At 40.5% G+C, this 24804-nt stretch overlaps 1 long non-coding RNA gene and 1 pseudogene across 1 annotated transcript; both read right to left on the reverse strand.

The window, feature by feature from the left end:
• Positions 1-836: 836 nt before the first annotated feature.
• On the reverse strand, positions 837-23415 carry LOC116594337. The gene is made up of 5 exons (XR_004287168.1): positions 23168-23415; positions 18701-19026; positions 9662-9884; positions 9004-9141; positions 837-2296 (listed from the first exon to the last, which is right to left on the reverse strand). It is a non-coding gene; the product is annotated as an uncharacterized LOC116594337 (long non-coding RNA).
• On the reverse strand, positions 5741-8286 carry LOC116594336 (annotated as a pseudogene).
• Positions 23416-24804: the final 1389 nt, after the last annotated feature.

Here is a 24804-nt window from a genome sequence, read left to right on the forward strand (position 1 = left end):
CTCTACCACTGAGCTTTAATGCCTACTGGGCTGAACTTGGACGATTAGAAGATAGAACAGAAAGATCCACAATCGCTTTGTCTACTTTCTCCCCGTTGGTCTGTTCTGAGGTGCACTGATTCCACATGTGCTCCCCGGGGGTGTCCTGTGTGATGAGGTAACTGTCGTGATAGCTTTCCTTCCTTCCCTACTCCTCAGTTCCCACTCTTGCTGCCCTGGGCTAGTACCCACCAATAAAGCCTGCATACAGTCTTTGCCTTGGGTTTATTTCATATGTATGTATGTATTCTGAGCAAAGACACTATTACATCAGATTCTCAAGGGGATTAAAGAGGATATAATGTTTCTGGGTTATACTCTGTAAGTTAGTATTACTAACCAAAGTATTCATAATAATAAAATCTTAATGGACTTTAAAAGGATAGGGATATCTCCCTTTACTGAACTTCCTTTACTGTGCCTTGCAAATATTGTGTGTTTTTTTTTTTACAAATTGAAGATTTGTGACAACCCTGTGCTGAGCAAGTCTACAGGGGCCATTTTTCTGATAGCATTTGCTCGTTTCATGTCTCTTTGTCACATTTTAGTAATTCTTGCAATATTTTGAATTTTCCATTATCATTATATTTGTTATGGTGATCTGTGTTCAGTAATCTTTGATGCTACCATTGTAACTCTTTTGGGGTTCCACAAACCACATTCTTATAAGACAGTGAACTTAACTGATAAATCTTGTGTGTGTTCTGACTGTTCTGCCAACCAGCCATTCCTCTGTCTCTCTCCCTCTCCTTGGGCCTTCCTATTCCCCGAGACACAACAATATTGAAATTAGGCCAGTTAATAACCCTACAGTGGCCTCTAAGTGTTCACTGAAAAGGAAGAGTCTCATATCTCCACTTTAAATCAAAAGCTAGAAATTATTAAACCTAGTGAGGAAGGCATGTCAGAAGCTGAGATAGGCCAGAAACTAGGTCTCTTGAGCAAAACAGTTAGCCAAGTTGTGAACGCAAAGAGAAAGCTCTTGAAGGAAATTAAAAATGCTACTCTAGTGAAGCATATGAATGGTAAGAAAGGGGAAACAGCCTTATTGCTGATATGGAGCAAGTCTGAGTGGCCTGGAGAGAAGATCAAACCAGCCACAATATTCCCTTAAGCCAAAGCCTCATCAGTTGGAGTGTCCTGACCTTCTTCAATTCCATGAAGGCTGAGAGATGTGAGGAAGCTGCAGAAGAGAAGTCTGAAGCTAGCAGAGGTTGGTTCGTGAGGTTTAAGCAAAGGAGCCTTCTCCATGACACAAAAATGCAAGGTGGGGCAGCAAATGCTGATGTAGTCACAGCAAATTATCCAGAAGATCTAGCTAAGATCATTAATGGAGGTGGCTATGATAAATAACAGATTTTTAATATACATGAATCTGCCTTCTATTGGGAGAAGATGACACCTAGGACTTTCATAGCTAGAGAGATGTCAATGCCTGGCTTCAAATGTTCAAAGGACAGGCTGACTCTTGTCAGGGATAATGTAATTGACTTTAAGTAGAAACCACGGCTCACTCACCATTCTGAAAATCCTGGGGCCTTTAAGAATTACACTAAATCTACTCTGCCTGTGTTCTAGAAATGGAACTACAAAGCCTGGGTGACAACACATCTCTTTATAACATGGTTTACTGAATAGATTAAGCTCACTTTTGAGAACTGATGTTCAGGAAAGAAAGATTCTTTTCAAAATTGTACTGCTCATCAACAGTGAACCTGGTCATTCCAGAGCTCTGATGGAGAAGTACAGTGAGATTAATGTGGTCTTCATGCTTGCTAATACAACATCCACTTTGCAGCCCTTAGGTCAAGGAGTCATTTTGACTTTCAAGTCACATTATTTCAGAAATATGTTTCATAAGGCCATAGACAGCTGCCATAGACACTGATTCCTCTGATGGATCTTGGAAAAATAAGTTGAAAACCTGCTGGAAAGGATTCCTCACGCTACATACCATTAAGAACATTCATGACTCATGGGAAGAGGGCAAAATATCAAACATTTACAGTTTGGAAAAAGTTGATTCCAACCTGCATGGATGACTTTAAGGGGCTTAAGACTTGAGTGGAGTAAGTGACTATAGACAGGATGGAACAGCAGGAGAATTAGAATTAGAGGTAGAACCTGAAGATCTGAGTGGCTGCAATCTTGTGATCCAGCTTGAGTAGACAAGGAGCTGCTTCTTTGAAATGAGCAAAGAAAGTGATTTCTTGAGATGTGATCTGCTCCCAGTGAAGATGCTATGAAGATTGTTGACCTGACAACAAAAAATTTAGAATATTACATAAACTTAGTTGATAAAGAAGCAGCCAGGTTTGAGAGGACCGACTCCAATTTTGAAAGAACTTCTACTGTGGGTCAAATGCTATCGAACAGCTCTGCATCCTACAGAGAAATCATCTGTGAAAGGAAGAGTCTGTTGATGTGGCAAACTTCATTGTTGTCTTATTTAAAGAAACTGCCACAGCCAACCCAGCCTTCAGCAACCACCACCATGATCAGTCAGCAGCCATCCACATCAAGGCAAGACCCTCTGTCAGTAAAAAAAATTACGATTTGCTCAAAGCTCAGATAACAGTTAACATATTTTTAACAATATAACATTTTTAAATTAAGGTAGGTGCATTTTTTTTTAGAGATAATGCTATTACACACTTAATGTAAACATAACTTTTATATGCACTGGGAAAACAAAAAATTCATTTGACTCATTTTATTATAATACGTGCTTTAGGGAAGCCTGAGTGGCTCAGTCTTTGAGTGTCTGCCTTCACCTCAGGGCCTGATCCCAGGGTCCTGGGATTGAGCCCCACGTCGGGCTCCCTGCTCAGTGGGAAGCCTGCTTCGCCCTCTCCCACTTTCCCTGCTTTTTGTTCCCTCTCCCTGTCTCTCTCTCTCTGTCAACTAAATAAATAAAATCTTAACAAAATACATTTGCTGTATTGCAGTGGTCTAAAACATATGTCTAAGGTATGCCTTAGAAATTACACAAGCTACCTTCTCAATTCACACTGCAGTAAAACTAGAAATTAAAACACTCTAATTTGATGGACAAAAACAAAAACAAAACCTCAAATGTTCCTAAGTAGCATTTGGTCAATAATACAAACAACAGACTATTTACAAAGTTAGTGAAAAGGGAAAATTAATGTTTAGAAATCTTCATGGTAGACAGCCAAAACCATTCTCACAATTAAATTCCTTAATGATCTTGATAAATAATAATAATAAAAAAAAGACAATAACAAGACCTAAAGTGAGTATTCTACTTAAGAGATTAGAAAAAGGACATAAAACAGACCCAAGGAAAGAGGTTACCAAAATAACAGAGGTGCAATGGAGTCCAACCTTAACTGGCTGCTCAGTCGATTTTTAGGAATTTGGGGAGGTGGTTGTTAAGTAGCCAGCACTAAAGAATCACATTAAATAAACTTCAGTAACTTGGGTTAAAAACAAAAGTGTTAAATACTCAAGTTGTTACTTCTTAACTAATTTAGGTCATTTTGCTAGTATATATGTTCTTGAGTTTATTTAGGTCAATTGCATCTGTAGAGTGGAAATCCCAAGCATCTCTTTGCAACTCCGCATTTGCCGACACCTCATTGGCAGCTGGAAATCAGACAAGGTGGGAGTATTTACACCGTGGCATTTGGTAGGGCTACAAATCAGAGCCCTTGTCTCCTCCTCCTCTTCTACAGAGCTGCTGTTAACGAGCATACCACTGGCCATCAAAGAGATGATCTTTTTTAAGGAACATGAAATTCCCAGGTTGAGATTAGAATAACAATAAAGCATAAAGATGCTTTATAAAGTTCAAACTTATTTGGGGTGGTGGAATGCTCCAGCTTTCAGGGATACATTTCTTTCATTGTGATGCTTGCAGTTAAATTAGTACTAATTAATGCAAGATGGACCTTAACATTCAAGAGTGAGCCAGGTCTCACAATGTTTTTTTGGATAAGTAATAGGTAAGGACTGGACTACACAGAAGTTTTCTGGCCAAGTCGCTGAATACTTCTAGGTTACTGGGGGGGAATGTATTGCGGTATAGATAGATAGATAGATAGATAGATAGAGATTTTTGTCAAATGAAATATACCTTATACATGTTTTTCTATAAAACATGAGGAAAACATAAGTAGGCTGGTGAGTATTAAGTGAAAAAATAATGAATAGCAAACAGTGACTAAATCCCTTTTTCACGGTGGGGGTTATTTTCTTTGGCTTTGGGATAATTCTTAGTAAAAAATTCTTTGTAAGGGTGCCTGGGTGGCCAAGTTGGTTAAGTGTCTGCCTTCAGTTCAGGTCATGGTCCTAGTGTCCTGGAATCAAGTGCAGTATCAGGAACCACATCTGCCTTCCTGCTCAGCAGGGAGTCTGTTCCCTCTCCCTCTGCCTGCTGCTCCCCCCGCTTGTGCTCCAGCTTGCTCTCTCTGTCAAATAAATAAAGAAAATCTTTAAAAAAATTCTTTGTAACAATTTAAATTAAGACATTTTAAACCGGAAGCTTAGTTTAAAAAATAAATTAATGTTAATTTAAAATACAGAGTTATGTTAATTAAGTTGGTTGAGGAAAAAGTGGGAGCCAGGGCCCAGCTCCTTTAGGTACCAATAGTTTATTCATGCTTGGTTTTTCAAATTCACTAAACTGATTTTGGGAAGAAAAGGTTCTCTTGATTCACTCTGTATACCTGATTAAGTTTTTTTTTTTCCACATTTCATCGTATTAATATTTATACATAATGCAGAATGGATTTTGGAGGAGAAATTGTAGTGTGAAGGAAGTTTCTGACACAGCTCTCTCCTTTATGCCCAAGTTGTGCTGTGGCCCTGTGAGGGAAAGGAAATACTTTGGAGTAATTTATCCCTAGAGCAGAGTATTACTGAGGTGTCAATGCTTCAGTTTTTAAGAATGCTTAATTTGTGCCCAAGTTCTTATGGCCTATAGAATATATTCCATCTTTTATTTCTTCATTTGATTTTTTTAAAAAAAGAGTTAGCATTAGGCTTTAGCTTTTTTTTTTTTTAAACCAAGACCTTTCTTTATGCTAATAATTATGTTTACAAATTCTCTTTAAATAAGGTAAGATTTATTTTCAAGTCTGTTAGAAAATTTTCAGCTTGAAAATAAACCACTTCCAAAGATGTCTTTGAATTCAGTCTGACATCTGAACTTTCTTTTTAATTTGTTCTTGGCATTGTTAGTTCTTGTGCATTCCCTGGGCTTATTAGAGCATGTGAAGCTCTTACGACTTTCAGTTAATATAATAAAACCTGTTAGTGTAAATTTATCTTAGTGTTCTGCATGTGTTTGCTGATTCTGCACACTTGAGTCATTCAGATCTAAATATAAAAGATCATATTTTGAAAGTAAGGAACGAAATGATCCTTTCCAATTATGTTAAAATACTTAAGCCTTTGGATTTAGTTTTAGTCTAGATTAAAGATCTCTGGGAAACATGACTCTGCATGTTTTTTCATTTGCCTCTGGGAGATAACCTAGTTGGTTTATAACATATGTGAAAGTGGATTTTCTTTTCTTTTCTTTCTTTCTTTTTTTTTTTTTTTTAAGATTTTACTTATTTATTTGAGAGAGACACAGAGAGAGGGAACATAAGCAGGGGGAGTGGGAAAGGGAGAAGCAGGCTTCCTGCTGAGCAGGAAGCCCAATGCAGGGCTCAATTCCAGGACCCTGGGATCATGACCTGAGCTGAAGGCAGGTGCTTTAAGGACTGGGCCACCCAGGTGCCCCGTTAAAGTGGATTTCCAAGCGGAATGGGCTAACGTGAGATTTGGGTGACTCTAGTAAACAAAATGGGATGCAGGATAGACATTATGGACCATATCTCTTATTGGGTCATGAAAATCTATCCCTGGCTGTTTAAGTAAGTACTCAGTTTGAGCCATTAAGCATGATTTGAAGAGTCTACTGTTAAATAGCTCTTTTACCTACCTAACCTGTATAAATAAGTATTTGTTAAATGACAGGTAAGAAAATCATAATCTAGAGTAACAGTCCATGTTTTCCAGCTAATTTTATATTTTTATTTGAAATATCTTACCTTTCTAAATGTAAGTTTAAGTAACAATCTGGGTTATTTTATTCGTGGATTTGCCCAAGTGAAATTGAGGGCTTTATCTGCAGTCTATTTTTGTATCATGATAATTCATCCATTGGAAGCAAGTTTGACATGCTGAGGACGAAGTGGTGTCTTCTAATGAGGACTCCCAGAATAGAAGCAGCATATTAATAAACCCACCCATCACCCACGTGAAATCCACTAATTGAGCATTGTTTGTCAGCTAATCACAGGTCACGCCTGTGCTGACATTTCTCTTCCCCATCTTTAAATTTCACTAATTCCCAGCTATTGAGCTCATTAGGTGTTTTTAGTAGAATAAAAGGGTAGTAAGCTTTGAAAAATGATAAACGATGGTTGTTTACTTAAATTCCAAAAGCAGAGTCTTTAAAAAATACCTTTTGTATGAATTTTAAAGACCCTCTAATTGATTACAATGACCAGTTAATAATCAAATCTGTCATTACCAGAACAGCTACTACTACTTGATTGATTTTAACCAATAGGTATCAAGCAACTGATGGTCCTTAGCACAAATAGGGTGCCTCTATAGAATAGACTCTTTGGCTAACATATTATGGATATATTGTAAGATTTTTGTCTTCTTGGTTGTCAGTCAATTAAACAGGAAACAGTAAGAGATTTCACAAATATCTATGAGGGTAGGGTCGGCGTGGAGCTGAATTTTTTTTTCTTTTTCTTTTTATGGGAGGTTTAGCTTTATTTCTACTCTCAAACTCTTATAACTTCGCATAAAGTCCTCATCCTGACCTCAGAGATGGCAGAAACTACAATAAGCAACCCCCCGCCCCAAACAATATGTGAATTTTAATGTCTCTCTCTCTGGGGAACAGGAGGTTACACTACATACTTTGGGAGACATCCCAAAGATTGTCTGGCACTTTGCTACAGAAATGCTTTGGTCCAATCTCTTGTTGACTTAGGATACTAAAAGGCACAGAAAATGGGCTGCTCAAACCTCTGACCTGGGGTGGGGCAGAAAGTAGACAGCAAGGTGGTCTGGGACAGATGGGCAGACCATAGGAGTGGGTTCAAGTTCTTGGACACAGGTAGTTGATCTTGGGTGGCTGCTGAGGCAGCCACAGATGCTGCTCTGGTGGCCTTCATCTGCCTAGTTCACCAGCTCACTGGAACCATAGTTGGTCTGCCGATGGGCCCCCTCCATGGAGTCACTGGCATAGGTGATGTTCTGCTGATGTGGATGCTAAAGTCCTCCCTGATGGTGCTGGGGCAGCCTTAGCTGAGCTGGGGGTCCATCATGGCCCTTGAGGCATAGACCATGTTGGGGCCTTTCTAGACCACGGCCACCATGGGGCCAGAGCTCATGTAGCTGATGAGGCTGGGTAGAAGGTCTTCCTCCTCAGGTCACAGTGGTGCTCAGCAAGGATGTTCTCTGGTGCCTGCGATATCTTCATTTCTATCAGCTTGAAGTCCCTTCTCTCAAAGCTTGGGATCACATCCACAAGGAGTCACCAGTGCACCTCATCTGGCTTCACGACAAGGGTCCATTCCTGGGTCCAGGAGGGCCCTCCTGAGCTGGGATCCAAGAGCAGGCTTGGCCAAGTGCTGGGGACACCATGAACTGCTCAGCAGCCCTAGCAGTGAGGCATACCCCAAGAAGCTACCCATGACCCCCCGACTGGCTCTGAACGTTTTTTGGTAATAGACATGTTTGCCTGTAACATTTACCAATTAGTTGCTATCCACATGAATACCTGACAGCAAATTTGTTATATTCTAGCACTATGATTGTGGTGAAGTTGGCATATACCTGAAAATTTAAGAGAAGTATTCATTTTTTCAACAGATATTTATGTAATGAAGTAGGAGATGAGGCTGGAGGTGGGGGTGGGGGCCAGGACTTGTAGTGTCTTGTAGGCAACAGCAAGGAGTTTGGGCTTTAGTTCTAAGCAACTTGGAAAGAAATTGAAGGGTTTTAAACAGGAGAGTAAACAAAAAAAATTTGATTTACTGTCTAAAAATATCTCTGTGCTGAGTAGAGAATAAACCATAGTAAGGCAAGAGTTAAGGGTTTATGGCAATAGTCAAGGTGAGAAAGGATGGCAGCATAAATTGGGGATGAGTCAAGGGCAATGGAGAGAAGTTGGCAGCCTCAGGTTGTATAGTCTAGAAACGGGTAGTTGAGCAAACAGAAAATTTAAACTCTACTTAATACCTAGACCTTCCTTTCTTAGATGAAAGATGATCTTGCCTCTCTTCTGAATTCTTCAACCTCAAGTTTTGGAAAAAGATCTACAAATCATGCCATCTCATCCATTCTACAGTTAAGTGTCTGAACAGAACTGTATGACAGGGCTTGCAAAACAGAACAGAACAAACAGACCACTAAATATTTTCAAATGATGTCCTGACAGAACTTTCTAAAGTTCCAGGTGAGTGATTTTCAATGCAGAAAGAAAGGTAAAGTTTTCTCCCTGTTGAATGATCCAGGATAATTGTTGGTGAGAACACAGTTCCTATGCCGGTCAAGCCAATTTTCTACTGAGTGGAAATGCAGCGTGCAAGGAAGTCGCACAGGGTATGGGAAGGCCAACAAGTGACACTGAGATTGTCTGAGCAGCAGTCCAATATTTGGGCCATGTCATCAAATGATTTGTGATTCTCATATACATCCTGAAAGGTCAATTTGGTTGAGGAGATTTTTGATTTGAAGCTTTCAGGAAATGATTTAGTGAGGTTGGTCTGGCTGGGAAGAGAAGCCATCATTTCTTTTTATGTGTTATTCCTACTGACTGTTTCAGGACAACACCAATACAGGGAGGCACTGAATTTTCTGTGAACACATTTTTTCATCTATTTGAGGATATAACAGATAAGCATGCAAAAGCAATGAACAAAATACCTTGAACTCTGAGAATTCCAAGATGGCAGAAAGAACATAAACTTTGAAGTCAGCCGTAGCTCTGAATCCTGCTTCTTGCTTCTATCAACTGCATGATTTCAGGCAAATTACTAACCTCATCATCTTTTTTAGTTTTATCTGAAGGAAAAAAAAAATGGAGGTTTTGTTTTTGTTTTTTCCTTCCCATTTGCTAGGATTAAATAACAAAAACCTGAATGGATTTTTTTTTTTTTAAGTAAAAAGGAAAACTGTGAACAGTAATATGTACTTAATGTACATTTTGAGATTCAGGAAAGAAATTTTGAATTCAGAGCAAACAAAACAAAATGAAACAATCCCCAGCATCCTCATGTTGAAGGAGTTAGGATAACCATTGATAAGAAAAGATAAGAAAACCGTTAGCATATCCATTTGTTGTAATTGTCTCAAGGTTTGAGATGAATGGGAGTGTTAGCTTTCATGCTATTGAATAATCAGAGACTAGAGAAGCCTAAAATGTACAAATTGTGCAGTACAGGCAAGTGTAAAAGGAATTAGAAAGGGAAAGATGAGTGTAGGCTTTTAGTAAAGCTGGAAACTATTAGTCTCAGAAGGCTGATCAGAATGTGGATAAGCATGTGGGAGAAGGGTGTGACAGGAAACTGGAAATATCTATTACCTTTCTTTTCTGCACTGAAATTCTCTTCCCTGGCCGGCATCCGGGCTCGCAGGGCCAGCCAAACCAGATGATCTTTCTGTGTTCCTTTTCTGGTTCAATTTCTGCAGGACTCTGACTCGCAGCCAGAGTAACTCAAAAGGTCTCTGCTTTCAGAGCAGGTTTTCTGCCAACTCCTGTCTCCACATCTTCAAAATCAAGGTAGACTCTTATGCTGCCAAATGCACTGGGACAAAAAGCAGAATGACTCCAATTTCTTAGAAGCAATGATACACACGGAGCTCCTCTCTTCTGCAATGAAGCTTATGGAGTGCTTTGTAAAATAGAGAGATCTGGAAATTGGGCTTCATCTCCAGGCCTGAGAGAACTCAGAATCTAGGCTAAGGGGCTGTGGATATGTGGAATGAGACTGCCCTGAGATTCAAGTGGAAAAATCCACCCATCGAGGGGTGGTGAAGAGGGACGGGTGTTCTGCGAAGGAACGACAGCCCTATAGACGGTTGCTGTTGGGAAATGAGCAAAGTAAATGACTAAATGGCAATGAACAAAATAACTTAAATACTGAGAATTCCAATATAGCAGAATGAGCAAAGTAAATGAGCAAAGACGGAGGAACTCTGACCATAGTATGCATTCAGTTAATGTGAATTATTGTCTCCAGTGTTTCCTAATTTGCCTAGTGATAAAAAACCACATGGAGGGACTTGTTAAATTCAAAGATTTCTGGGCCCCTCACCGAAGATTCTATTTCAACTGGCCTAAAGAGAGGGGGGTGTGGAGTTTCTATACTTAGCAAATGTTCCAGAATTCCTTTGTTTCTCTCAGTTTAGAAAACGCCACCTTAAAACAATTGTTCTCAGGGTTTGGGTACTCTGGTCCCCTAGGTACTCCACCCTTAAAGTCCTCGGTAGGAGTGAAGAATCTGCATTTTTAGGAGTCCAGAATAATTCTGATACCTGTGGTGAGGGAAAAGGGGCTTGCGCGCCCCCCACCCAATAAATGTCTCCTCAAAGAGATTCACTGACTTCTTGTCAACTATTACCAAACTTTGGTTCTTGGCCCAAGTATCACAATTATTGGGGTCTGGAAGGGGAGGCAGGTGAGTAGCTTTCAATTTTGATTCCTACAATTATCCTGCTAAGATTCTTTATCAGTAGGTTTGGGCTGGGGTCAGTGCCTTTCTGTATTTTCAGTTTCCTTAGGCAAGTTTGTAATGCACCGTGGTTTGGGACCCATTAGACCCTACCCCAGAATAAGGCAGCATGATTGGTATTTACATATCTTAGGAAAAAATGTGTCCATTCAGATCAGGATTGGTCCTTGGAGAAACACAGGGTAAAAAAAGAGAGGCCCAAGGCAGGTGAAGAGCCTCCTCAGTCAGGGCTCCTGCTAATTCATTCTTGCTTCCAGGTTTCTAGACCTGCCCCCTCTGTGGGGTTGTCTACATGAGCAAGCTCAGAAAAAGGAACCTGCTATTCAAGACCTCACTAGGGTTTTCTTCCAGGTGGGTCTAAGAAGTCCCTCCAGTAGGGGCCCTCTGTTGGGCATATACCCATGGCCTTCACAGCCTCTCCCCACTGGCCTTAGCCTGGGATGTAGCTCCTGGATCCCCTGATCACTGTCAGTTCCCTCCCATCAGCCCTCATTGCCCCAAACAGCTTCCTGCTCCAGCTGCCCTTCCATACGCCTGCCAGCCTTCCCTGCGCCGTCCAGAGCTCCCGTTCTGTGATCAACACATGCCTTTTGGCCTCCAACTACCTTGGACTGTTTTCTTCACTTTCTTGGCTCTACCGAGAGCTTCTCTCATAGGGGCTCTTTCCCTAAATATCTCGCAGTCGGGATGAGGGGAACAGTGTCCTTTGTGGTTCTCTCCAAAGCCTTTTCAATGTCATGGGTCCACAGTGGAGGGCAAAAATCTATTTGTCTTTCTCCTGGTTCTTACCTATCACCTCAACTCCTGACTGTCTTAGGAGATGGCAGAATAAAATAATATTTAAAAAAAGAAGAAGAGAAAGAAAAAGAATGGGGGTGCCTGGGTGGCTCAGTCAGGTGTCTGCCTCCAGTTCAGGTCATGATCCCAGGGTCCTGGGATCAAGTCCTGCATCAGGCTCGCTTCTCAGCGGGAAGACTGCTTCTCCCTCTCCCACTCCCCATTTGTGTTTCCTCTCTCACTGTCTCTCTCTGTCAAATAAATAGACAAAATCTTGAAAAGAAAGCAAGCAGGCATTAGTACCTCATATTCGCCTTATGAATTACCATAAAATTTACCTAATATGTTGTGAAAGAAGTTAAGTTTTTAGATACAGAGTAGTCCTCTGAGTGGCGGACCAAGCGAGAGAAAGTGAGGCTGGTCAGCCCCAGACGCAGTCAATAAAGGAATGCATTGATGCAGAGAATTCAAAAACAGGGATGAAACAAACCAAAAATCAATGCAATTTTTAAAAAAATCATCACATGCTGGCAATCCTAAATAATATTAATAATAAAATGCACCGCTCCTTAAAAAATCAGTTCTGAATAACTGCCGTGGTACTTGTTGAGTTTCTGTGACGTGAGCTTCACATGAGCACATTTTTTTTCTTTTTTCTTTTTTTTTTAAAGATTTTATTTATTTTTTTGACAGAGAGAGAGAGATCACAAGTAGGCACAGAGGCGGAAGCAGGCTCCCCGCTGAGCAGAGAGCCTGATGTGGGGCTTGAGCTCAGGACCCTGAGATCATGACCCAAGCCAAAGGCAGAGGCTTAACCCACTGAGCCACCCAGACGCCCCGACATGAGCACATTTTCATTAGGTGTCCTTTAATCGCCATTGCATTATACCTGGAAGTTAATTTAGAGAACTTCCGGTTATTCAATGGGCGCTCTCTGTGTTTTTATTCACAGAATACACTTGCAGAGGTTTGGCCTCTCTGGAGCTAGCCTGAATGGCCTTTTCCAAGCCCTGTGGTATCCCATATTCCTTCATTTGACAGTAGGTTTAAAATAAAGTGATAGCACAGGCATTATGAGGACAAAAAATGACTTACTTCAGATTTGTCATTCTCTGTGACCGCTTGGGATTTCTACTTGCATTAAAATCTTGAAATTGTGCAAAAGAGCAGGAATTGCAAAGTGCATTATTTTTTGTTTGGTAGGCACAAGTTTCAGGTCACACGTGGAATAGTTTAATTTGAGTAATACCTTTAAAACTGAAATGTTAAATTTAATCATAAATTATCTGTTTTACAACTATAGAACAAATCAAGAAAATAGTGATTACTACCGATTATTGCACGATTACTGCTTTTTGGCATATAGAAGAAGGAGATGTTAAAACTGATACTCTTTGGGGCTCTGAGTGGTTCAGTTAAGTGGCTGTCTTCAGCTCAGGTCATGATCTCAGGGTCTTGGGGTGGTGTCCTACATTGGATTTCCTGCTCAGTGGGGAGTCAGCTTCTCCCTCTGCCCCTCACCCTGACTCATGCTCTCTCTCTCTCTCAAATAAGTAATTGAAATCTTAAAAAAAGACAAAAAATAAAAACAAACCCTGGTCCACTCTGATTGTCCAATATGGGTAATATACTATGTATACTAGATGTGCCACTGGTTCCTTAAAATACCACTGTTGGCTTCAACTAAGACATCACATGTTAATCAGGATAGAGAGAAAATAGACCTTAAAACCAGCTTTTGGTCTCTCTCATCCTATAATAACTCAAGACAAAAAAAAAAAAATGACCAATGAAGACCTCCCAGTATGATTTAATTTGGGACCTGTGTGTTTCACACACCAAAGGAATTTGTTTCTTGACCCTTCGGCATTCCAAACTTTGCATATGTCTGTACGATGGTAATTTCAAGAGGAGTTCCCTTTTAAATATGGTATACACACTGAGGGATATTTTAAATTTGTTCATTATCTACCATTTTATGGCAAAAAGATTCCTAATAATTTTAAAATAGGCATATATTCTTGGCATTGAGCGGCATTGAGTGGTACAACTCATGAAGCAGTGCCGGATTCTGCCACCTAGTTTAATTTCAGTAGGGGGGTGTTTTGCATGTTCTAATGGCAACACTTAGTGAAAGTTACTTTTGGAAAAATAAGCTCTTGGATGAGCTATTTATGAATCCCTGTTGTCCTGCTGGCCAGGATATTGTCTCAGATTGGGCAAGTTCTCACTCCTAGTTGCCATTTGACCTCCCTAGCACACACTCATGCAGGCTCTGGCGGTGATCACCTGAACTACTTAAATCCTTTCCTTGCCCTTCTCCTTTCCTCTCCTCCTCCTCCTCCTTCTCTTCATCACCCATCTGCTTTTTTGTCCTCCTCCTCCCATTTTTACCACATCCCCAAGGCTTAAGTTTCAGTTCCCTTGATACTGTCTCATTAATTTGTATATGATGCAATTCCATGGTATTTGGCAAGTCACGATATTTTGGCTTCTATTTTCATTTAACTTGCCCAGTTCAGGAAACAGAGCATGTAGGATTCAGATCAGTGCATGGAACATGCATTGATTATTATGTGCAAGCTTTTGCAGAGTAGACTGACCTTAAAAGGTATTTGCTTTGGGGCCTTGCCAAAAGCATACTTCTGATTCTCTAGGGTTAGCGAGGAGTGGAACTGTCAGGGTGCCAAAAGTCAATGATTAGTCAAAGGGTATTTCTACTGTCCCCTTTTTTTTCTACCCAAAACCACATTAAGCAATATCTAGATATTACTCTCATTGGTTTGGGGGCATCGACAAATGAGATATTTCTTCATAAAATCTTGGAACAACCCTGAACTCTTATTTGGGCAAAAGTGGATAGAAGGAATTTGCCTGCAACATACTGCTGGGCTCTATGACCCTGAGTGCATTGCTACTCCAAAGGGCAACAGTGTTCTACCCCTTAACCCTCCTCTAGAATAGAATAGAAGATGTCGTGGAGAAGACATCTAGCCATGGCTCTCTTCCCTTTGGAGGCATGTTTGCAGGGCAGATTTTCTCTAGTAACTATCCTAATTGGCAAAGGTGCACACATTTTATGTGACAGAAAAATTCTTACAGGCATTTTGCAAACATAACATATTCTTCCCTTGCTGCAATATTTGTCTTTTGGGAAACGGCCTGCAGAGCCTTGTGGTAAGTTGCTTAAGAGTAGTTATAGTCTGTTAATCCCATTTTTTCCCCCTAAGAGAGAGCGGAAATAAAACTGTCTGCTGAATATCAGGGTCTCTAGGCTCATACAGGGGCATTGGACCAAAGGTCTCCCAGAAAGCAGTGTTTTATTCTAAAATAAAAAGACTGACTTACCAGAACTGGATCTTAACCAGAGTTCATGGCAATTTGGGGACCAGAGTCCAAGGGGCATCTTTGGTGGGGCTGTAGGATTCTGGAGATCCCTCTTAAAAAAAAACACAGCTGCACTGCGTTTTTTATTGTATATACATTTCATCAGGTTTTTTCAAATGCTTCTCTTTCTTTCTTTCTTTGACAGAGATCACAAGCAGGCAGAGGCAGGCAGAGAGAGAGAAGTGGGAAGCTGGCTCCCTGCTGAGCAGAGAGCCTGACATGGTGCTCCATCCCAGGACCCTGAGATCATGACCTGAGACGAAGGCAGAGGCTTAGCCCACTGAGCCACCCAGGTACCCCAAATGCTTCTCTTTCTAAAATGATTTTCTGCAGCTTTCAGAAGCTAAAGTTTGCATCTCAAATTATATTATAATTCTTTTTTTCCCCTTCTTTAAGAGAGAGTGTGTGGGTGGTGGGGAAGAGCAGAGGGAGAGAAAGAAACTCAAGCAGACTTCACACTGAATGTGGGGCCTGACACGGGGCTTGATCCTACGACCCTAAGATCATAACCTTAGCCAAAATCAAGAGTTGGACACTTAACCAACTGATCCACCCAGGCACCCCTAATATTAATTCGTAATGGTATGCCATTGCCATAGTCCATCTTTCAGGATGGAATTTTTCAGAGCCCATATGTATCTATCACCCAGTGCTGACAAGCATCCACATGGGACTAGCCTGCTTCCTCTCTTATCCTGTACCTCCTGCCCCATTTCTGTTATGTAGCAAGTCCCAAACATCACATTAATTTATTGAAGGGAATATTTAAAGAAACAAAAATACAGGGGCATCTGGGTAGCTCAGAGCATCTATCTCTGGCAGCTCAGGTCGTGATCCCAGGGTCCTGGGATCGAGCCCTGCATTGAGTTCCCTGCTCAGCGAGGAGTCTCCTTCCTCTCCCTCTGCTGCTCCCCCTGGTTATGCTCTTTCTCAAATAAATAAAAATCTTAAAAAAAAAAAAAGAAGAAGGAAACAAAAATACACATCTCTGGGTGAGAATTATGATCCCATTATTAACAGTATCTTGGATTCAGCTATTGTACTTATGTACAATTGTATTGTATTTTGAAATGTACTATCTCCTTATTTTTTAAATTATTTATTTATTTATTTATTTTATAGAGGAGGGGAGGGGCACAGGGAGAGGGAGTCTCAAACAGACTCCATGCTGGGCACAGGGCGCCATGTGGGGCTCTACGGTGGGGCTCAATCTTACAACCCTGAGATTAGGACTCAAGCCAAAACCAAGAGTTGGCACTTAACTGATTGCACCACCCACATGCCCAAAATTTACTATGTCTTAAGAGAAATATGGCTTCAGAATTTTTTTTCTTGCATCTCAATCTGCCAATCACAGAGAAATTTGGTAAGTGCCCAAGAAACTAGGTATGATCACCTGGGTCTTTGATTTTTATTTATTTATTTATTTTTACTTTCACCATAATATTTTATTACCTTTTTTTTGATGTTCCATAAAATATCTATGATGTCTATGTCTTGGCTGTTTTATTTTGCAGAATTGTATGATTTCTAACTGGTGCTCTCTTGTTATTTATGGGCAAATATTTACCTCTATTTTGTTCAAATGGAAAATCCTGGAATTACTTGGTATCTCAAAATATTAACAATTTTTTTGTTCAAAAGATTATTATTGATCTCTAAAATTATTATTTATAATTTAATCTTTCAATTAGTTTTACTTTTTAAGTCAGAAAGTAAAGCTACTTTCTGCAAAAAAAAAAAAATAATTTTTAGGGATGCCTGGGTGGCCCAGTTGGTTAAGCAGCTGCCTTCGGCTCAGGTCATGATCCCAGCATCCTGGGATCGAGTCCCACATCGGGCTCCTTACTCCGCAGGGAGCCTGCTTCTCCCTCTGACTCTGCCTGCCACTCTGTCTGCCTGTGCTCGCTCTCACTTGCTCTCTCTCTGACAAATAAATAAATAAAATCTTTAAAAAAAATTTTTTTTTGGAGGAAATCAGAGGTGTGCCTTATGACCTATGAGTGTATATCGGTAAATATTACCTAGCTCCCTCAGTTATTTGTGCGGACAATATACAACACACTTCACAATCTACAGGGTATGAGTACCAACCAAGAAGAACAAGGCATTGTCTTAGATCTAGGGAAAATTGCTAGATATCCAAGAAGACTCCTGAGGTAGTTGCTATAGCTGTACCAAGAAGACCCAGCTACCAGAAGACCCGTTCTATTGTTGAAGGACTGCAGCAAGAGCCTAGATTCCATCTTGATACAGGCTGGCCAAGGAATCATTTACAATACATTCTAATAGAGCAGCATGACACTGAGCAAAGTCTTTAAAATCAGAAAGGCCAGTTTGGATTCTGCCTTTACAGCTTGTGTAGCCCTGGGTTTGAAATTTCTTATCCTCTGGGTGTAAGATTTCCTTCTTTATAAAGAAGCGTGGAGATATCCTCCATGTAGGGTTGCCAGATGTTACAGCTACCACGGTTTAAACATAGTGGCCAGCCCACAGGAAGTGAGCAGGCACTGGGGGGTTGCCACCATTCCCTTCATTTCTGTGGCCCCGTTCTTCTGGATTGCTCTTTCCTTCTTGGAAAACCTCTCCTGGGCTCTCGTCTTGAACACGAGTGCTTCCCAGCTGCCTTCTGTTCTCTTTGAGCTCACTCTCTCCAATATCTCATCCAGAACACTGACTGTTGTCCTAACCTCAGCAACAACTTCCTAGCCTGAACCATTCTTCAGCATTTCTCCTGGGCTCCCAATACAACTTACTAGTAATTTCTGCTTGAATATTCCCCAGCTACCTCAGACTCCACATGTCCATTACTGAACTCACCATCTTCCCTGTCACACTCTCTAGTCGCCTCCCCTACCTGGGTTAAAGTAGCGCCATTCACTTATTCTCTTAAGCCAGAAAACCGCTTTTGAACATTCACTACCATTTTTATACACAAATATGTCAACTATTCCTGTCAATATTGACACTTAAGTATATTTCATTTCCACTGTCCTAGTTTAGGCCCCCATTGTTTTCCTACTATTAACTAGCTTTCCCCATTTCCAGCATTAACCATCTTCAGACTATATACAAAGTCAAGAGAATAATTTTCTTCTTGATATTACCTTCTTTTAAAATTTTTATTGTACCCAAAATGGCTTATAAAAAGATCATAAAATGCAGTTATATAAGAAATAACTACCTATAATCCACTAGCCAGATGAAACCACTACTAAAATTTGGCATACATTCTCTCAGACTATCTCAAACTTCTAAATAGTAGACTGTGCTGTAAGTTCAAACCCTAACAGTTTTGGAAAGCTTGATATGGTGAGACTGAAACTAAACAGCTAACGGAGTGCCTGAGTGGCTCAGTGGGTTAAGCCTCCCGTCTTGATTTTGGCTCAGGTCATGACCTCAGGCTCCTAGGACCCAGTCCTGCATTGGGGTACCCAATCAGTAGGGAGTCTGCTTCCTTAAAACTCTCTCTCCCTCTCTCCCTCTCCCTGGTCGCTTTTTCATATAAATAAATAAATAAATAATAAACCCATTTTTAAGAAAAGAAAAAAAGAAAGAAAAAAAAAAGGAAATGAAAGGAAAAGAAACAACTAGGATCTGCCGTCTGACCCGCACTGGGCAATGGATGGTCCTTACACTGTGCCGATATAACAGAGGCCGACCACTGGCTGGAGACTGATTTTTGGCCGATTTCATTTTAAAGGACATACGGTCAAATCACGTACCTTTGTTGAGATCATAGTTTCTCCTGAAAGAAATAGATGCCATCTGAGTGATCAGTCCTGGAGCATGAAACTCGGACGGTAAACTGAGGTGCGGTAAAAGGCTTTCTTCTCCTAACTACCAGAATTTCCTTCAGCCCAGACTCCGAGGATTTCCGGGCATTTCCGGTGACGTAACGACAGCGGCTACACCGGGGAAGCTGGGAGCAAACCAGCCTTATTAGAGACGGAGGCTGTGCCCTGGTCATGCGCAGTAGAAATTCTGCCGGTGGTTCTTCCTTTCCGGGATTCCCAAAACTACAGCGAGACTCAATGTAATAGCCTGCTTTCTGCTGAACCGTGGAGAAACAAGAGAAAGGGGCCGTTTGATACTCGAGACAAAATTAAATGACTAAATACATGCAACTAGAAAGGCTAGACAGCTAAAATAACCAGTAAGTAAATGTTGTTGAAATACATTCACTGCTCAGTGACTTGAAGTCAGCAGCAATTGAAGGCGAGTACGTTGTAGCAGACAACTGGCCCCTTTTCAGCACTGATGGGTCTTAATTTACTTGCACTGCGTGTTTTATAATCCTGTGTGTGGAAATAATTGAATGACCTTTAAAAGGTAAAGTCTTCTGTAGGTGTTTGATTTTTAGCTAGATGCCAATCCTTTGAGAAAACAAGCCTTCATAAACAATAGGTGGCCACGTTTCTTTGTTCTGAAGCCTTTCATTGCTGACTGTCATTCACAGGTTTTGGTCATCAGTGGGCAGTTTCTGGGGTTAGCAGCACCCCCCCCCCCCCCCCCGCCCCAACCAAGATATTTCAGTGTTACCTGGGGGTAGTGGTGCTTTGGCATTGGGTGATCTATTATCTTGTGAAGGAACTTGCAGCTCTCCAATTTAAGTCTGTCTTGTTAATGCTTCCTTGTTCTACTCTTGGAAAGTAGTTCTGAGATTTCCCGAGTCTCAAAAGGCATTTTTATATACCAATTATTTTAGTCTAATATCTTTGAAGACAGCAATTAACATGGTATATTTAAATGGCTAAGTTAAAAAAAAATAGCTAAGTTTTTCCTCTGCATATCCTGGCCTCTGAAATGTCACTGATCATGTGTATTGCATGCTATTTAGATCATGGGGAGGAGGTGTTTCAAATTAGAGTAAAAACAAATTCAGCCTTTCCATTCCTAAAGTTAGTTTTATTTCATTGTTGTGTAACAGATTCAAGTGGGAATCTGTTTCTGTAAGTTACCTTTAGTTGCTTAAGAATACTCTTTTCAGAGTTAAGCTAAGTATCTTTTCAGTCTTTTTCTAAATATTTGCATTTATGGATAAGAAATGGAAATATTTTTAGTTTTCGTAGCACCAAGATTATTTCTGAACTTTTTATAATGGAATAAAATAGACCAAGATGATGTCTGTTTTATAAATTGTTATACAATTATAGATGATTTATACTAATTGAATTAAATGTACACTAATGTTTAAATATTAATTTATTCCACCATTTAAATACCTGTTGTCTTCTAAGGCCCAGGATAGTGGGTTGTTTATACCACTAGATTCCCAACTTTAATTTGTACCCTGATTATCTAGAAAGTCCTGGGTCCTATCCTGAGTATCTGATTCTATAGATCTGAGGAGGGGCAAGAATTTATCTTCCTAACAAGTTTTTAGGTGATGTTGATGCTTCTGGCCTGGGGAACCCCTCTTGGAAAACCACTGGTTTAAAACATTCAGAGGGATGCTTTTCATAGGGCTTGTCTGGGTACTGGAATGTTTCTGTGGCTGATAGACACAAATAGGGACTTCTCACAAATAGCTTCTAAATCTAAATCCTTTGGTTTTACATCTCCACTTAATTTTGGGATTCTTGGCATTCTGGCACTAGGGACAGGAAGAGAGCTAATGCCATTAGCCCCAAATCAGTTATAGGAGAGTAGGCAGGAGTAGAAGAGTGTGTTAATTTGGGTTTGTACAAATTGAGTTGGATGTCCATGTAGAAGTGTGCTAAAGGCAAGTAGAAATTATGGACCAGCACTCAGGAGCAAGAACAGGGCTGTCGAGAGAAGGAACTAATAACTTACTGATGACTTAATTGTCTATGTCTTCACTGTTTTGTTTCATTTAATCCCCATAAGTCTCCTGAGGGTAGTCAAAAAGTATTTTTACTTTTATCCATGGGGAAGGAAATGGAGATTTGTTAGGTAACTAATAATTAATTGTCTAGGACCCAAATTTGAACCCCAGTTGGTCTGTTTCTAAACTCTTTTTTTATATTTGTGGATGAGAGGGTTTGAGAAGGGAAGGTAGGCTTTAGTGTCCTATACTGCAAAAGGATCAGGCAGCAAGAAGGCTGAGAAAAATCATTCAGAGTTTCTCTCTGAGAAGGAAGCCTTTAGTATTTTGGTTGATAGTGTAAGTCCATCAAATGAGGTAGGTGAGGAAGAAGAGGCAATGAGTGAAGTATTCACTTATTGAAGATTGGTTTTAAAAGGAAAAAGACAGGATATTTTGAAGTTGACAGTTGATATTTTGAAGATTAAGGCCTTCCCTGGTATAGGCACCTGTTAAGGAATGAATGTTTGTGTCCCACCCAAGTTCGTAAGTTGTGGTCCAACCCCCTCCAATGTCATCATGGTATCATCATATTTGGAGATGGGGCACTTTTGGAAGGTGATTAGGTTTTGATTAGTTTATGAATATGGGACCTCCATGATGGAATTGATGCCCTTGTAAGAAGAGGAAGAGACAGATGTCTATTTCTCCATGTACTTGGCACCCAGAAAAGGCCATGTGAGCACACAAAAGGAAGGTGGCCATCTACAAGCCAGAAGAGAGACCCTCGCCAGAAATGGACTATATGGACACCCTGTCCTCAGACTTTCAGCTTCCAGAACTGTGAGAAAGCAAATGTCGTTTAAGCCACCCGGACTATAGTCTTTTATGAGAGCAGCCTGAGCTAAGACAGCGCCCATGCAAACTGGTGGGGTTGTTTATTCAGACACGGTCCATTAGAAGCTTGCTCTGAGGGTTCTGAATATATGAAATTGGTTTCTCTTGATGTCTGTTCCCATGCCCACTTCTGTTGGAACACCTACAAAAAAGCAGGGTATCCCAGTCTTGTCAGCGTTCTCCTGCCAAATATGCTTAATTATGTAACTGGGTGAGGTATGCATTGCTTCTTACATAAGAACCGGTTTTTCTGTCATTTATCAAGCTGGATTGGGCTACTTCTCTTTCACTCATGTGCATGTGATACGTGAGGCGGTAAAGGTGGTTTAAAACTATTCCTTGAATGGCTTTCAGTTTTAGTTTGAGCTTCAGCACTGATGAGCTAAAGTTCTTAACACTTAACACTAAGGAAATCAACCCTATTATATTAGGTCTCTGAAGTGTTTAGAGAGCAACCCAAAATAAATGAAATATCAAATTATTGATTCATATGGGTCACTCCCTTCATATAAAAGATAGTGTACAATGTTATTTCTGTTCTGCTTTGAACTCACTTTATCTTTTATTTTGAACTTAAAGTGGAGATGACTTATAAATGACTACAGATTTTATTTTTCTGCGGCATGACTAAAAAGATTCATAGTTGATTTATTACTGATCTCCCGAATATGTAACAGGTAGAGCCAAGAGAATGAAAAGCATATTAAACATGAAGCTAGTGAGGCTGAACTTCTTTTTCAACCAGACAGAATATAGAATGACTAATATATCACCAAGATACTAATTAGAATCCAGGAGAAAATGATATTGCTGATATCACATCATTTCTATGAATTGGAATATGTTTTGGAAATGATTTATGGGTTTTTTTTTTTGTCTGAAGAATATTCTAGCTGAGGTTTTTAAATGGCTAGGAATTCTCCCTGAGGGTAAACATGAAGATTGTGTGAAGCCTTATTCTTTAGCAATCTGAGGTGTCAAGAGTAGACAGACCCCCAGACTTCCCCCAAAGTCATCCTGGTGTGTAGATGAAATTTAATAACTATCCATAGAAGTTTAGAGAACCAACAGCAGCTTCTAAGATGGATATAGATATAGATGTCATCTTTTACAGGCCAGTGGTGGCACTATGTTTCTTCTAAGTCACCTGGAAAAAAAGGATATATAAAACCATAACCTTTTTGTGTCTCATCTGTAAAATGGGGATAATCATAGTACCCACTTTATAGAGTTGTTGTGAAGACTAACTATCAATGCACATTAAGCCCTTAGAACTATACCCACCATAGAGAAAGCCCCCAATTAAAAGTAATATATTTACTACTTGGAAGGGAAAATGGAATAAGTCGTCTTCTCACAGCTGTCAGCAAAAAGTAAGGAAAAAAAAAAAAAAAAGACGAGAAAGGTAGGGTAGAGACAACTCAGCCAGAGAAGCTCAGCAGTGAAGGGGCAGACTGGAGAACACTAGTGCCGGTGAGACCACCCACGATGTAGAGGGCACGTCACGACTGAGATCTATCTTTCTCACCTGGAGCGCACTTCTTGTGGGGACCGTGTCTCCCGGTGGGTGGCCAGGGTAGGCAGGGACGCTCCTCTTAATTCCCTTTCCTTGAACTAGGTATTTGCTGTGGATTATTGGCATCTCTGAGTACGAGCTCCAATTCAAACATCCTTTGAAGGAAGCCACCTTCTCCAGTTCAAGACTCAAGGTTCACTTAGAAGTGGAAGGGACTCTACTTCTTGCCCATGCTCTCAACTCTTGCCTTCGTTTGGGAAGACGGCATGTGGTTTGCCTCTTTAAGCATGTATGGACAGATCCTTTTCTGAACGGACCTCTCTAATCAAAGACTCACAGAGCCTCCTCCAGATATATATTTAGAAATGTTGCCATGGTCACTGTTTCCTGTTTGGGCATCTGTCATCTGGCTGCCGCAGCCTGCAGGTGAGCTGCTTCCAACAGCTCATCACATATGTCTGCGCCAGCTCAGTGGGAGGGACGAGGACTCAGGAAGAATCCCTTATTGCCATCAACAGTCTTGCTAATTGCTTTACAATTTAATTGTAATTGGGCAAGTCCCTTGGCTTCCCTGGACCTCTGTTCCCTCCCTATGTAAAATGAGGGTGCTGGGTGAGCCTCTAAACTGCTTTAGAGTGTGATGTCACATCTGATACACGTGATCCCGGTCACAAAGAAGTTAACCAACTCTAGGTCTGCTGACATATTTCTTATATACCGATCACAAAAGTGATCCGATAGAAATCCCTCCCACTCAGTAACAATCTCAGGGAGATTGGATCTAGTGACCCGGAAGCCACTATTACTGTTGACTTCCCCTTGGGCTCCATGCCGTCTAGTCTGACCTATCCCCACCCTTACTTTACTTGAAGCAGGATTTGCTTTTATTTACTTCTTGGAGGCTCCTAAAGTTCAAACCAGTTCTTCAGAAAGATTCCTGGGCTCACAAAACTTTGTGGAAGTGAAACGTTTTAATTCGAGCCTGGGCAGGATCAGCCTGACCTTGGTAAGAATGGTCTGAGTATCTTATGGGATTCTTCTGTTATTGTCCATTGCTGATGTAGGAACTGTTTGATAATTCTTTGAATAGGGTCATTTTCCAGACATTATTATGACAGCATTTTTCTAGGTGGCTAGTAACTGTGCAAAGAGGGAATGCAAAGAAAATTACTAATATGGACTATGAGGAGGCTGTAGAATTGCAAAATGAGCTTTTTAAATGTATTTTAGGGATGACAAAATGATCAGCAAGAAAGTGTAATGGTGACTCCACTACTGACTGGCAAGCTCTGGGGTGAGCATAAATGAGCCCATGGATATTACATATGAAGATGAGATTTGCTCCCTGTGTATTTTTTAGTAGCCAGACATTTAAGTGTGCAGATAGTCTATATATGCAGAACATGAACTTGGAGTGTTTGGATCGAAGCTTTTGTAAATTATTTCATAGATTTCTCGGGAGTAGGCAATGTCTACTACATGTTGTCGTAGCCCAGGTACCCTAGAGTTCATTACACTCAAATAGAGGTTTAGCTGCTTCAGATGCATTTGAGATGAAGAGAAGAGATACCTATATATATAAATAAATTGCACAGTGTGTTCGATAAGTATTTTAAGTGAAAATGTGGTCCTCTCGTCTCTGAGAGAAG

Source organism: Mustela erminea, chromosome 6 (genome assembly GCF_009829155.1).
Source record: "Mustela erminea isolate mMusErm1 chromosome 6, mMusErm1.Pri, whole genome shotgun sequence".
NCBI lineage: Eukaryota > Metazoa > Chordata > Mammalia > Carnivora > Mustelidae > Mustela > Mustela erminea.